The sequence below is a fragment of the Jatropha curcas genome, chromosome 5 (assembly GCF_041381405.1).
Source record: "Jatropha curcas cultivar XTBG-Jc1 chromosome 5, XTBG_Jcur_1.0, whole genome shotgun sequence".
Lineage (NCBI taxonomy): Eukaryota > Viridiplantae > Streptophyta > Magnoliopsida > Malpighiales > Euphorbiaceae > Jatropha > Jatropha curcas.
This window is the reverse complement of record NC_143155.1, coordinates 4074805-4088741: the sequence shown is the minus strand read 5'-3', so window position 1 is coordinate 4088741 and position 13937 is coordinate 4074805. Positions and strand designations below refer to the sequence as shown.

Sequence of the window (13937 nt, the reverse complement as noted above, 5' to 3'; positions counted from 1 at the left end):
ATTCAAAGTTAATTAATTTAGTTAATTTAATTTAGTAATTGTGAGTAGTTAATAGATTTATAATTTTAGTGTTGATTTAATTAAGGTAGTTTAGATATAATGTTATTGTAATGTATAATTTTAATTGTGTGGTGATGTTGAGATTGATGGATGATGGAAAATTTGATTGATTGATTGCCCGATGGATGGGCTGTTTGGTTTGGAAAATATTAGATATATTGTTGATATTTTAACAGGTGGATAGTCCAATTTTTAGGGGAGATGTTGCCGAAATTTCGGTAGAAATATAAAAGAAATTTCGGTAGAAAAATAAATAAATTTCGGTAGGAAATAAAATACAAGTCAGAAGAAAATAAATAAAATAGTGTTCGTGTAATACCCCAAATTTTTATTTTTAAAACTTTAGAATTTTTATTAAATCAAAAATCCGAATTTTCTTTTTATAGTATGGGTTGTGAAGACCGAGCATTTCTAACTTAAGCCCAAATTTGAATTGGGCCCAAGCCCAAAAACAGAACGTTCGGAAATTTCGATGAAATAAAATGGAACTCTACGATATAAACTAATTATCCTAAATTTATTGTTATTATTATTTGTTGTACTATTAGAACGTAACTTGAAGAGATGTTTTATGACCCAACTAAATAATTAAATAAATTAAATCGGACCTAAAAATCAAATTAACTGTGTCGAAACCACACGAATAATCGGAAAACCGAGCGAAAAACTCATAAACCAAATGAAATGAGACCAAATCACTGAATCGGACAGAACCGGTTCGAATCGAACCGGACCTGCCCATTTCTTTTCTTTTCTTTTTCTTTTCTTCCTTCTCCTTCTCCAGTTGCACGACCTCCTCCTCCTCCTCCCTCTCCTTCGATCTCCTTCCTCCGGTCACCAAATCCGGCAAATGAATACTCTAAAAACATCAACTCAACGCAAGGAAGAAGAATATGGCTTTGACTTGAACTGAAACTGCATCTATTTTGAAAGGAAAGAGCTTGAAGTTTTGGCACCATAGCGACACCTTTTTTCCGGCGATTCACGCCGTTTCAGGCAAGTCTAGAGCGCAAGGTGAGTACCAAATGACTCCTCTCTTCTTCCTCTTTCATTTGATGGCCTCCTCGTCGACTGTAATAGCCGGAATCGAAAAACCCAAAATGGGTATCACCGAACCTTTCCGGTCAATTTTCGGCCAAATAGTTCATACCCACCTTGATTTGAATACATATTAGTGATCCTCTCATCGAAACGAATAAAATGATATATTGTTTGTTAATTTTGGTGAAGATTTGACTTTTTCGGCCACCGTGCACGGCGGCGGCTGCGGCGGTCCGGCGACCGGCCGGCGAGGCTCCAGCGAGGACTTCAAAGGCAGCATGTTCTCCTCTTCGCGCGGATCACGGAAATCAAATCCGATTTTCGATCGGTACACTCTAAAGCTTAATTAGCAATTTTTGAATAAATCCCGAGATAATTAATTAATGAATTTAATTAAGTAGTTAAATAAATTAAATTGGATATTGTTAAATATATTCCATGAATATTAATTATAACTATAAGATCGGTGTTGAAATATAAATTTCTAGCTAATAATAATGTAAGTAAAATGTGGAAATTTTATTAGTAAGTCAATAGTTATAGCATAATTAATTATAATGAGAATTTAATTTGATTAAGAATACGTCCGATGAATAGACTGTGAATTGAATGAAAGAATGAATGATGGTTATGGCGGACGAGATGAGTTAATGTGAATTGCCCGATGGATGGGCTGTGTGTTGACATATGGTTTATGTAAAAATTTGGATAGTCTAGTTTATAGAGGAAATGCTGCCGAATTTTCAGTAAACACTTAATGAAGAATTAAACTAGTTATATCTTTAATAGGTAATAACAATTAAAACTTTTATTATTATTATTATCGTGGTATTTATTATTATTATAAAAATATTACTTACTAAATAATTAGAATGCTTTATTTAATATAAGTTATAAATTAGAATAATAAAATAAATAAATGAACAATATATATATACTTAAGTTCGACAAATTAAGATAAATAGCTATAGAGCCTCAAAAGTGGTAACGAATGCAAAGTATATTTATGAGGTTAGGATTTTTATACAGGATTTTCTTTCTAGATGTGTATGAGCTCCGGGATGGTGAGACAAAAGCTAGAAGGATGCAGTATTAGAGATAGTCCTTTAAAGGGCAATAAAGAACTGTGAGTAGTGTTAGATAACTAGTATCATCCGCCTGCATTCATGCATTCGCGGCTAAATGTTATCATGCATTATTTTGTTGAATTGCCATATTATGATGCACCATTTGTTGATATTAAAAATTGTCTGATTACTTGTGCTATGAATATACTGTGCCTTGTTTGTGTGGAATTGGGATGACGTGGACCACCATGGGTTTGTGAGGACGATCTGTGATGTGGATCCTGAATATGATATGATATGAAATTTGACCGTCGGCCGGGAAAATGGGAGATCAGCGCCCCCGTGTGCACCTGATAATATGGATTGTATGGAAAACCACAAGATGGCTTCTTGTTGTTGTGCACCTGATAATCTAGATTTGATTGTAGCCCGCAGGGTGGCCTCCTGTTGTGAGCACTTGATGATCTAGATTGGATGGAGACCACCGGGTTGCCTCCTGTGGGTATGGAAAAGAAAAGAGAGAATGGAAAAGAAAAGAGAGAATGGAAAAATAATGAGAGGACTGGTCAGTGAGGATTAGACCAGTTGGCCGTATGGGGGATCGGCTCCCCGGTGCACATGTATGAGAGGGCGAGCCATGTGTGAGGACGGCTCGTTGGGGTTTCAGGTGGTGCCACTGACTAATTTCCACGTGATGTGATTATATGAAGGTGATGATACTTGTGAGCTGTTGTATTGCCATTTGTGTGACAAACTGCATGATCATATAATTAAATGGTAACTAGATAAAAATATTTAGCATCTGTGTGATTGTGTGGGGTGAGAGGGTTATCTAACCCTACTCATTGAGTTAGGCGCTCACCCCTGCCTACTATTTTTTTCCAGGTAATAGAAAGAAAGAAAAGCCTTGTGGAGTTGAGACACTTATTGTAGAAGACTTTTAATGATAGAAATAACAATGTAAATATAAAGGTAGAGTTCCGCATTTGTATTCCAGTTGGGTTGTAAATAAATAATAAAGTCCATATTAAATATATGAACTGTATTTTGAATGCATATGTATAATAAGTTAATGGGCCTGAATCCATAATTATGAACAGAATGTGAGATTTAAATAAGTTAGGTTTACTACGGGCTTCGGGGGCCTTAAGCCCACCCAGGTCCTAGTGCCGGTCCGGCCCACGGAAATGGGTCGTGGCAGTTCAATAGAAAAATAAATTATTATAGAAAAGAAATTAAATCTCAGGATTAAATTACGTAGAGAAGTTAGAATATAAAATGAGATTTTTAGAGTGTAAATAAATATTTTGTCTGATAAAATTATTCTTTTTGTGTCGTTCTTGTAATTTCTTAGATCGCCCGGGTCCATCTAGTGCTCCTCCAAGACAGAATCAAAGCTAGAACCTCGCTCTCCATCACTGTGAGTAATAATGAATAATGCACATCAACACTGCATTTGCATAACAATTACTTATAAACATTATATTTTCATTTACATATTTACAACATATTATAAGTATTTTATCATATATATATTATGTTACGATCATTATAATTATACTTATATAATTGTGCATTTGGATGAATTGTCTGATTATTTGTGCTGTGACTATACTGTGATTTGTTTGTGTGGAATTGGGACGAAGTGGGTCACCACGGGTCTGTGAGAATGGTGTATGTGATATGGATCCTGAAAATGATATGAAATTTGGCCGGGTAAATGGGAGATCGGCGCCCCCGTGTGCACCCACTGCTTTGATCTGTGTGATATGGAAAACCACAGGTTGGTCTCTTTATTGGGCGCACCTGATAATCTAGATCTGATCGCAGCCCGCAGGGTGGCCTCCTGTTGTGAGCGCCTGATGATCTAGATTTGATGGAGACGACCGGGTTACCTCCTGTTGGTATGGAAAAGAATAGAGAGAATGGAAAAACAATGAGAGGACCGGTCAAGTGAGGATTAGACAGGTCGGCCAGTATGGGGGATCGACTCCCTGGTGCACATGCGAGAGGATGAGCCATGTGGGAGGACGGCTCATCGGGGGTTCGGTGACTCCACTGACTAATTTCCACGTGCTGTGATTATCTGAAGGTGATATTGTTTGTGGGTGCTGATGTTATGCCATATGTCTCACCGTTGTGTGTTCATTCAGTATATTAGGGTGCATTTCGCGTGACTGAATGTGGTGTGTATTATTTATTATTATTCACTGAGTTGCAAAAGTCACCCCCTTTTTTCTAAACTTCTCAGGTAATAGGAAGCTGCTGATTCAACTGAAGCTCTGTCATTTTTCTCGCAGAGCTACAAAAAGTAAATTTATAACTTTTGTTATTATGAGTTAGACTGTGCTATTAAATATGTACACTTCTCCATTTCCTAATTGTTGTTGAACTCCGCAGTTATAGGGTTGTGTATTTCAATTGGGTTTTACTGCATGCGTTATTTTATAAATGTGACTTATCATGACTAGGTCCAAACTAGACTTTAATTGAGATGTTTGAAATTGGGCCAGATTGCATAATATCTGTATCCTAGTTTGTATGGACTTACTGTTCCTGTTAATTGGTGTGACTGGTGTTAGTAGAGTAGTTTAGGCTTACTACGGGCCTCGGGGGCCTTAAGCTTACCTGGGCCCTACTGCCGGTCCGGCCCACGGAGTCGGGTCGTGACAATATAAAAGCAAAGAAGTCCATTTTTAATGACAGCTAAGTATAAATCTCTCAAATTGCCAAGGAGAAAAGTATTGTAATGACAGCTAAGTATTGAGCATAATTGTAAGAAGATAAGTTGTAATGACAGCAATTATAAGAAGATAAATTATTTTATTTTTTCAAATAATGTCATATAGGGAAAAAATAAAAGAAAAGAAAACCAAACTAATATTAATAAGCAAAACCTATTTTATTTGCAAATAAGAAAGAAATACAAGGGAAGAGAATTCCCATAATTTTCTCTTCAAATTAAAAGGAAAATAAAAAAATGTAAAAATTAATTTGTAAAGAAAAATTAATTTGATTTTTCTTTTATATCAAAAAAAATAATTAACATAAGTTTTTTCCAAAAAAAAATTTAGTTCCTTCTTATTTTTTCTAATCATTCATTAGTAAAAAAAGACTCAAAAATAAATTTAAAAAAAAAACACTTCATTTTTTCTTGGTAATAAAAAAACTTTGGTTGATTAGCTTGGTGTATGGAGTAGTATCATATACCAGGAGATAGGTTGCAAGGACAAGGGACAAGAAATACGAGAACATACGCAATATGATAATTTTCAAAAAAAGGACATCCACACCCTTAGAACAATTATACTAAATAAGTATAATATATTAATATTTCAAATAAATAAACAATCATTTATACTAAATCATATACATAAAATAAAAAATACTTGATTTATTATTTCAATATAATTATTTAAATTCTCAAAATTATTATCACTATTGAAAAATGTGTGCATGTTTTTATGCAGGTCATACTAGGGGTGTCAAAATGGGTCATGACACGTGGACATGATTCGCCTAATACGCGAAATACTTGGTTTAAGGTTAAACGTGTTCACGTCATAAACGAGTCACCCATGACACGAATATAAATGTATCGTGTCGCGGGTTAGACAAGTCATCCGTTTATTTAAGAGTAAAGAGATAATTTTAGTGTTAGATATAAATACTCTAATTAAAACCTATTTAAATTTTATTGTTTTATTACTTTTTTTTATTTTAGTTATGAATGTTGAAGAATTTATGCATTTTATGTATCAAAATTTATTTTTAAATATGATTAGAGTTAAATAGGTTAAAATTTAAAAATATTATAAATAAGCTAAGTGCATTGTATATAGGTCAATACGATCTACTTAACTTGTTTATAATATTAAGCGGATTACAAGGTTGTATACGTGTCAATATGACCAACTTAACCTATTTATCCTATTAGGCGGGTTAAATGTTTTGTGTTCATGTCACATGCTTAATTTTCGTGTCATATTCATGTTGGTAAATTTAATACAATTTTTAAATTGATCGTATTTGTGTTGACCCTAATCATGTCGTGTGTTATACAAATCCGTGTTGAACTTGACACGCGAACCTATTTTGACACCCCTAGATCATATCATGCGTGACTTTTGTCATTACATACTTGGTAAAAAACTTCGAAGGATACTTAACAAAATACACCTTAGCATTACAACTTTTTTTACTATATCTCAATGAGATATAATTTTGTAATGCATTTAACGATCATTTTGTTATACAATTTTATTATTTTTAAATGATGTTATAAAAAATTATTTCATCCTTTAATATTGTTCTGTGCGTCGCGCGAATTCTAACACTAATAATACTAATATCAAAGAATTTAATTCTAAATAAAAAAATAAAAAATTCTTCCCAAGTTCAATACTTGTTTTTAAGATTCATAATAATTAAATTGATTCATTTCCATTAAATTTATTTATTTATTTATTTATTCTTTATAATTTAGGTATAAGGAAAACTATTTAATTTTATGTCTTCTTGTCACGACCCGAAACCAAGGGCCAGATCGGCAATAGAGCCCAGGTAAACATTAAGCCCCCGACCCGAGGCCCGTAGTAAGCCTAAACCATTAAAATTCAATCATATCAATATGAATCTCAAATAATCAGCCCATATTACCATGTATAGTCAATCTCATAGTTATATTATACTTTGGCCTGTAACATTTTAAACATTTTATAGTTTGGGCCCAATTATAATACAAAACATCCTTAACGTGGGCTAATAGATTCATGCATTCACAAAAATAAATAACTAAACCTCCTCATCAGTTTATCGATTACAATCCTACAACTGCGAGTTCACTAACAAATAAATATAAATATATTTTAATACATATAGTTACATAACTTAAATAACTGTAGATTCTAAAAGTTATTTTTCTAGTTCTGCGGGGAAGGAGAATGAGCTTTAACCGAAACAAAGAAGTATCTACTACCTGGAAAAGTTAAACAAAGAAATGTGAGTCTAATAATGAATTGTGATTATTGCATAACACAAGCATTCACACGAAATGTTTCCTATATTACTAGAATGAACACCCATCCAATCAAAAAAATGGCACATCATCAGCATCCATAAATAATCACACCTTCAAGTAATCAAACACGTGGAGATTGGTCAGTGGCGTCACCGAAACCCCTGATGAGTCATCCTAACACGTGGCCCATCCTCTCATGATGTGTGCACCAAGAAGCCGATCCCTTATACTTGGTCGACCGGTCTAATCTTTACTTGACCAACCCTCTCATTTCATTTCAATCATTCATTCTTTTTTTCTTTTTTTTTTTTTTTTAATACTCTCTTTTCTTTTTCATACCAACAGGAGGCTATTCTGTGGTTTTCCATATAATCCATATCATCAGGTGCACACGGGGGCACCAATCTCCCCATACATGGCCGACGATCAAATTCCATATTATCATCAATTTCAGAATTGTCCTCACAAACCCATAGTGACCTATTTCATCCCAATTCCACACAAACAAAGTGTAGCAATGTCACAACACAAATAATCAAACATCGCATTTAAATGCAAGCATATCAATTAATTAAACCCTATCATGCAAGAATGCAAATAGACATTCACATACCAATTCAAATAAATATAAGAGTATTAAATAGTAATAATATAATATAATATAATAATTGTTACTTGAAAAATACATAAATAAATGAATAATAAAAAAAATAATTGAACACAAATCTCTATATAGTAATGTTTTATGTATGATGCAACTGGTAATGCACTATTTATTATTATTTTCTAACTAGATGGGAAAAGACTCAAATTTCAATTCTAACTTATCGAATCAGTGAACCAACTAGAACGATCTAAACGAAATGAAAATTCAAAGGGGAGAAAAGAATTGAATAAAGTACCCTGCTAAACAAAAATAAAGGCTTGTCCTAAATAATCCGATAACCTATTTAGCAAGTAAAACTGATCTGGATTTTGTCGAAATTTTGACAAAATCTCCCCTACAAATAGGACTATCCACCTGTTTAAATATCAATAATTTTATTAAATATCCATTCAACCCACACAGCCCATCCGTCGGGCAACCGATCAAGTCAAATTCCCCATCCTCCTTTATTAGCCACATCACCATACAATAATAAATTCTCATAGCCCATCGGACAATTCACAACAACTAATCTCGTCTGCCATAGCCAATATTCATTCGTCTAAACATTTACTCAATTCATAATTAATACCAACTAACATCATATTCTTAGTTTATCAAAACGCTATATAATTACATTATCAAAATAAACAAACCTCAAATAGTTCTTTTTCCATATTTGAGCTATAGGTTAATACATTATTTTATTAACAACTAAATTGTATTTTAATTAAGATGAGTAGTTGCTTGTTCTTAGGTTTATAATTTATACTTGGAAGTGTTAAGGTTCAAGGTTATATTTGTATAGAACTAAACTTCTTCAACTTTAACTCACAACAGTAATCGATACTAATTAAAGTAAATTAACAAGCTAATTAATTGACTAAGTCTTTCTAAGATCACGCTAATTGCTATTTCATCCATTTCTGCGATTTTCTTTTTTTTTTTTTTTTTTTTTTTTTTAAAGCTTTGAAGCCTATGTACCAAATTTGCATTACTTTATAGATTATTAACTATTCTAAGTTTATTAACTATGTTTCCACATATATAGAATTAAATATATATAGAATTAAATAGCTAAACAATTCTAATTGCATATTCAGAGTCCACATGACAAGTTCAACATTTTACCTAACATTTCAAAGTCCTTCAATTAATTATTTATTAGAAATCAACTAAATCACCCGATAATTTTAAATTTGGAATTTGTACCAAAAATAAGGAACTAGGTCTTAGAACTTACCAATCGAAAATCGGACTACGATTCCACAATCTGCACGAGGAGAAGATGATTCTGCCTCTAGGGGCCTCGCCGGAGACTTGCCGGCGATTCGCCGGATCGCCGCTGTCGCCTCCATGCACGGTTGCCGGAAAATCGAGATCGCCCAGAATTTTGCAGCGATCCCAATGTTCGACTCGCAATTTCATGAGGAGTTCAAATCCACCTTCCGTTTGCAGAGCTACTAGCTCGTTTGGCCGAAATCGAGCCTGAAGTCGCTGTATCTCCACTGCTCATGGTGGTTTCGTCCTCCATGCTCCATCAACGGAATTATTTTAGGGAAAATGATCACGTGGAGGAAAGGGATCGACCGGCGCTCACCTCATGACCTGAAGCCGCCGGAATCGGCAAGGATTGACGAGAAATCGACTGTGGCACATCATCGTTCTTCATCTCCTTTTTGCGTTAAAACCGACTGGAAATAGGAAGGGGAGTCGCTGGAGTAGTGCTGGTGAGGAAGAGGTGGAGTCGGCCAGTTATAAGCTAAGGTGGCCGGAAAATCGACGGAGAGGGAGAGAAACGGCGCTGGCGAGGAAGAAAAGAAGAAGAAGAGAAGGAAAAAAAAAAAAAAAAAGGAAAAGACTGGTTTCTAGAGCTTTATGGGTCCATTCCAGTTCGATTCGAACCGGTTTGGCTCAATTCAATGATTTAGTTCGGTTTTAGCTTAGTTTACGGGGTTTTCACTTGATTTTCGAAAAATTCAAATTGATTTACTGGTTTGGTTTAGCAATAATAAATATTTTTCACTGAATTTCATTGGTTATAATTTATAATTAAATTTTAAATGATAAATTTTTGAAAACAATTTTTTGGGTCATTTCACTTCTAAAATCACTTATAATGAAAATATTTACAATGCCATTAAAATTTGAATTTATATATAGTTTATTAAGTAAATAAACAAGGAAATAGTTAATTTAAATTTTTTTAAATATTTATTTTTAATTGAATTTAAATGATATCATATTGAAGTATTTTATAAGAAAGGTTTTAATTATTTTTGTTATTTTTGGATTTAAAAACATTCCTTAAAATAATAAATTTATTGGAGTTTTATTAAGGGAAAATTATTTTTTCATCCTTGAGATTTTACAAAATTAATTAATTGGCATTCACATTTTTGTATATTAAATATCTAGTTCCTGGGATTTAGTGTCATCATGTTAAATAGTCCTTCCGTCCAAAAATAACTGTTTTTTTCATTAAATTAAGCTAAAAAAAGCAGGAGAGAGGAGAGAAAAAATTTTTAAATGACAATTAGTAGTATCCTTGATAAAATCCAGAATGACCATGTCCAACATTTCACAACCTTCGTCACCAAAAATCACAAATGGTTGCAGCCACCACCATAACCACCACTATCAACAAAAGAGACAATCACCTTTAAATCTCTCTACACAATACCATATCTTTACCTTCTCCTTTTACCATTCAAAAACCAATCAAGATTAATAAGATCAGGCTTCTAATTATCAAAGAAACCCAAAAATCAAATAATATTCAATATGAAATTTCTTCTAAAATATAATAACCCAAACAAAAAAACTCACTTCCCAAATCCGATATTGCTACAAAAGATGATCAATTTCAGCCACATCTGCTTACTATCTTCTTTAACTCTTAAACCACAAGCAAATGGAAAACCACATTCCAGCTTCAAAATCTACAAACCCACATGCTAGCAAAATCCCAAAATATAGAAACTCAAGTAGAAAGCATTTTAGATCCGATTAGTCTATGACTGTATTCGTTTAATGACGACTTGGTGGATGAAGTCTAAAATGTAAATCAAGACCTATTGATGATTTTTTAGCTTGAATCTGAAACATCTAATACACAGTTTAGTTGCAGAAAGAGCGCTTAAGGCATTAAAGATGTTATATATATATATATATATATAGTTAATTTTGTTGGGTATTTAACGAATTTATCCAAAGTCATATCTTAAATTTTGAGGGTTTGATTCTTATTGAAGGAATAAAAAATGGAGATGATGACAATTGATTGATAGTGTGAGAGATGTTGTTGTAGTGGGGCTGAACAAAAATGGGTTTACTAGATACATTTTAAAATCCAAATGTGTATTTGCAGTGGAGTTGCAGAAATAAAGATGATGTGTAGTTGCAGAACAAAGAGGTTTAAGAGACAGAAGGAGAACGAGAGATATAACGTGGATTGAACTTTTGGTCTAATATTTATTTTATTAAATATATGTTAGTCTTTTACGAGACATTTAATGGTGAAAATCACTAAAATGAAATGAAAAGACCATTTAATACGATGAAATTTCAGAGACTAAAAATTTATTTAAAAAATATAAATACAAATTAATTAATTTTGTAAAATTTCGAAGACGAAAATAATTATTTTCCCATTTATTAATTTAAAATAACCAAATCAATCATAATTCCATACCGCGAAAATCACTTAGGGAAAGTCGAATTGGACCAAACAGCCCCTTCCTCCTTTTCCATTACGCTACACAGCCGCTCCTCCAACCTGCGTGAATTCTCCTCCATTTTTCGGCGACTAAGCGACCAAAATCCGACCAGAGAAGCTGCAAACTCGACGGACTCGGCCTCCTCTATTTGCTGTTGACCTGTTTCTGCAAGCTGTGGCTTGTCCTTCGTTCGACAGTAGGGAGAAAGTAACGCAGTTTCAAATTCGCCTCACCTAGGCGATTAAGGGCGGTTTTCTCCGGTGGGGTAGGTGGGAAATTGATAATTTTTAACACTGTTATTTAGTTTATTTTGTTTAAATTTTTGAGTTTTTGATTGAGTATTCAAGAATTTTAAACCTAAGGTTGAAATTGATAAATTTAGGAAATTGATAAAATTATTTACAATTTGATGAAATTGAAGTTAGAAATGGGTTCTCCAGAAAATCTTGAGCGTTTTGACTATAAGATTATTTATTAAATTTGGTGATTGTTGGGTGTTCCGTCCACTGCTATCGACGGTTATGTAGTGTAATTATATTTTCAGGCTTGTAGCATTGATTTCAGGTATTGGTAATTATTGTTTCTGTGATCAAATTGTGCCAATGTAGGTGAATTGTGGATTACTTGAAGTTTTGATGATGAAATTGTCATCTTTTCTATAGATTTTATAAGAAGTCGGTCAAGTTTGGATGAAAAGCTGTTAATAATCAGTTAAAGCTACATTTGTTTTCTTTTCTTTTTAATCTTTGGTATTTTGAGAACAAAAGGCAATAACTAATATTTAAAAATGCTGATGTTAGATATCAAACTTAACATGCTCCTCTAAATGTAATAGCTGGTATAATTGCACACGATAATATGTCTCTGTTTGATTATTTGTTTGGAGCATTCATTAGAATATACAATATTTCACCCCAACAAGTAGAAGTTTATATTTTTCCGCTTAATATATTGAGTAGCATCCGAGTCCGTTAATTATAGCTGTGAAGTTGTATACTTGTAGCTGATACTTTTTCTGTTGTGTGATACTGATGGGTTCTTGATGAACTTGTGCATTTTTTTCATCTCCTTTGTCTTTTTTTCACTTTAGTTTTTTGCATCTTTAATTGTTGGTGTTTAGTTAATCAGACTTATCCATTTTCCGTGCTTTAATCATATATATTCATAACTATTTTGAGACTGCATTTGTCAAAATTCTACTTGGATAAAAACATTTGCAAGAGCATTCGATTCTTATTTTAACTACCTCTTCAATACTTTAAATTCCAATTTTCTGCATCTATTTATTTGTGTTCTCTTAAAACTAAAACATTTTGCTTACTTGAGAAAACTACATTAAGTACATCTTGTATTGCTTTTGTAAAAAAAATTATTGACTATTGAAGACCGAGGCTAATTTGGATTAACCAAAAAGTCATCAGATCAATTTGTTTGTGATTTAAGTTTTGTTTCAAGCTATGTTCTATAAAACAATATCAGAGTTATCTGTCGTTTTTCCTTGTCTGAGTGCAGAATGGGCTTCAAGGTGAACAATTAGGCCGTCCTAGTAGGTGTTTTCAAACATCATCAGCCTTTCAAGGTAACCTCAAATATTAATTAAGTTTTTCATTTTTCCAAATTCAATTCAAAATAGGATCCATAATATCATGTTGTATGCCTTATGTGAATATATGATATTCTAATTTGCTGAGTTATGTGAAAATGGGAGAATATCTTGAAGAGAATGAAATTGTATCTATTACCTTTTTTTTTTTTTTTTTTTTTTTTTTTTTTTTTTTTTTCATTTAGCTTTGCAGAATATACAAGTATGAACTTTGGTCTTTTTCCTTTTTTTTTTTTTTTTTTTTTGAAAAAAAAAAGGGAAGAGACATGCATTTTGTCATTTATTCTCACAAACATATGCTTGATTTAATGATGTCTCATATGAAGAGAATGAAATTGTATCTATTACCTTTTTTTTTTTTTTTTTTTTTTTTTTTTTGAAAAAAAAAAGGGAAGAGACATGCATTTTGTCATTTATTCTCACAAACATATGCTTGATTTAATGATGTCTCATATGAAGCTAACAATTAAAAATTGTGTTGACCCAGATAAGTTTTGCTATTGCTACAACCATTGGTGATGACCCCATTGCAATTGATTTCACAAGAGTAGGAGAGGGTGATGTATGGGTGAATGAACAAAGCATTGGAGGTTATTGACCAAGAATGAGTCTCCAATTATCAATGTAATAGGACTGTACGTTTCATATTGGTTAGATGTGAATTTTGTATTTATTAGACATAAATTTTGTATTTGCTTTTACCTTTTTTTTTTGACATTTTTGTAATTTATTAAGATATAAAATATATTTATATTTATAAATAAATTTGAAGAGTTTTATA

The 13937-nt window shown here is 32.6% G+C and overlaps 3 long non-coding RNA genes across 3 annotated transcripts; 2 read left to right on the top strand and 1 right to left on the bottom strand.

Annotated features, from left to right (window-relative positions):
• Window positions 1–763: 763 nt before the first annotated feature.
• Window positions 764–2229, top strand: LOC110008883 (uncharacterized). The gene is made up of 3 exons (XR_016321046.1): window positions 764–1074; window positions 1291–1429; window positions 2131–2229. It is a non-coding gene; the product is annotated as an uncharacterized LOC110008883 (long non-coding RNA).
• Window positions 2230–6925: 4696 nt separating this feature from the next.
• Window positions 6926–9911, bottom strand: LOC110008936 (uncharacterized). Its single transcript, XR_002283736.3, has 2 exons — window positions 9078–9911; window positions 6926–7146 (listed from the first exon to the last, which is right to left on the bottom strand). It is a non-coding gene; the product is annotated as an uncharacterized LOC110008936 (long non-coding RNA).
• Window positions 9912–11521: 1610 nt separating this feature from the next.
• LOC105628981 (uncharacterized) lies at window positions 11522–13937 on the top strand. Its single transcript, XR_001046591.4, has 3 exons — window positions 11522–11822; window positions 13066–13132; window positions 13644–13937. It is a non-coding gene; the product is annotated as an uncharacterized LOC105628981 (long non-coding RNA).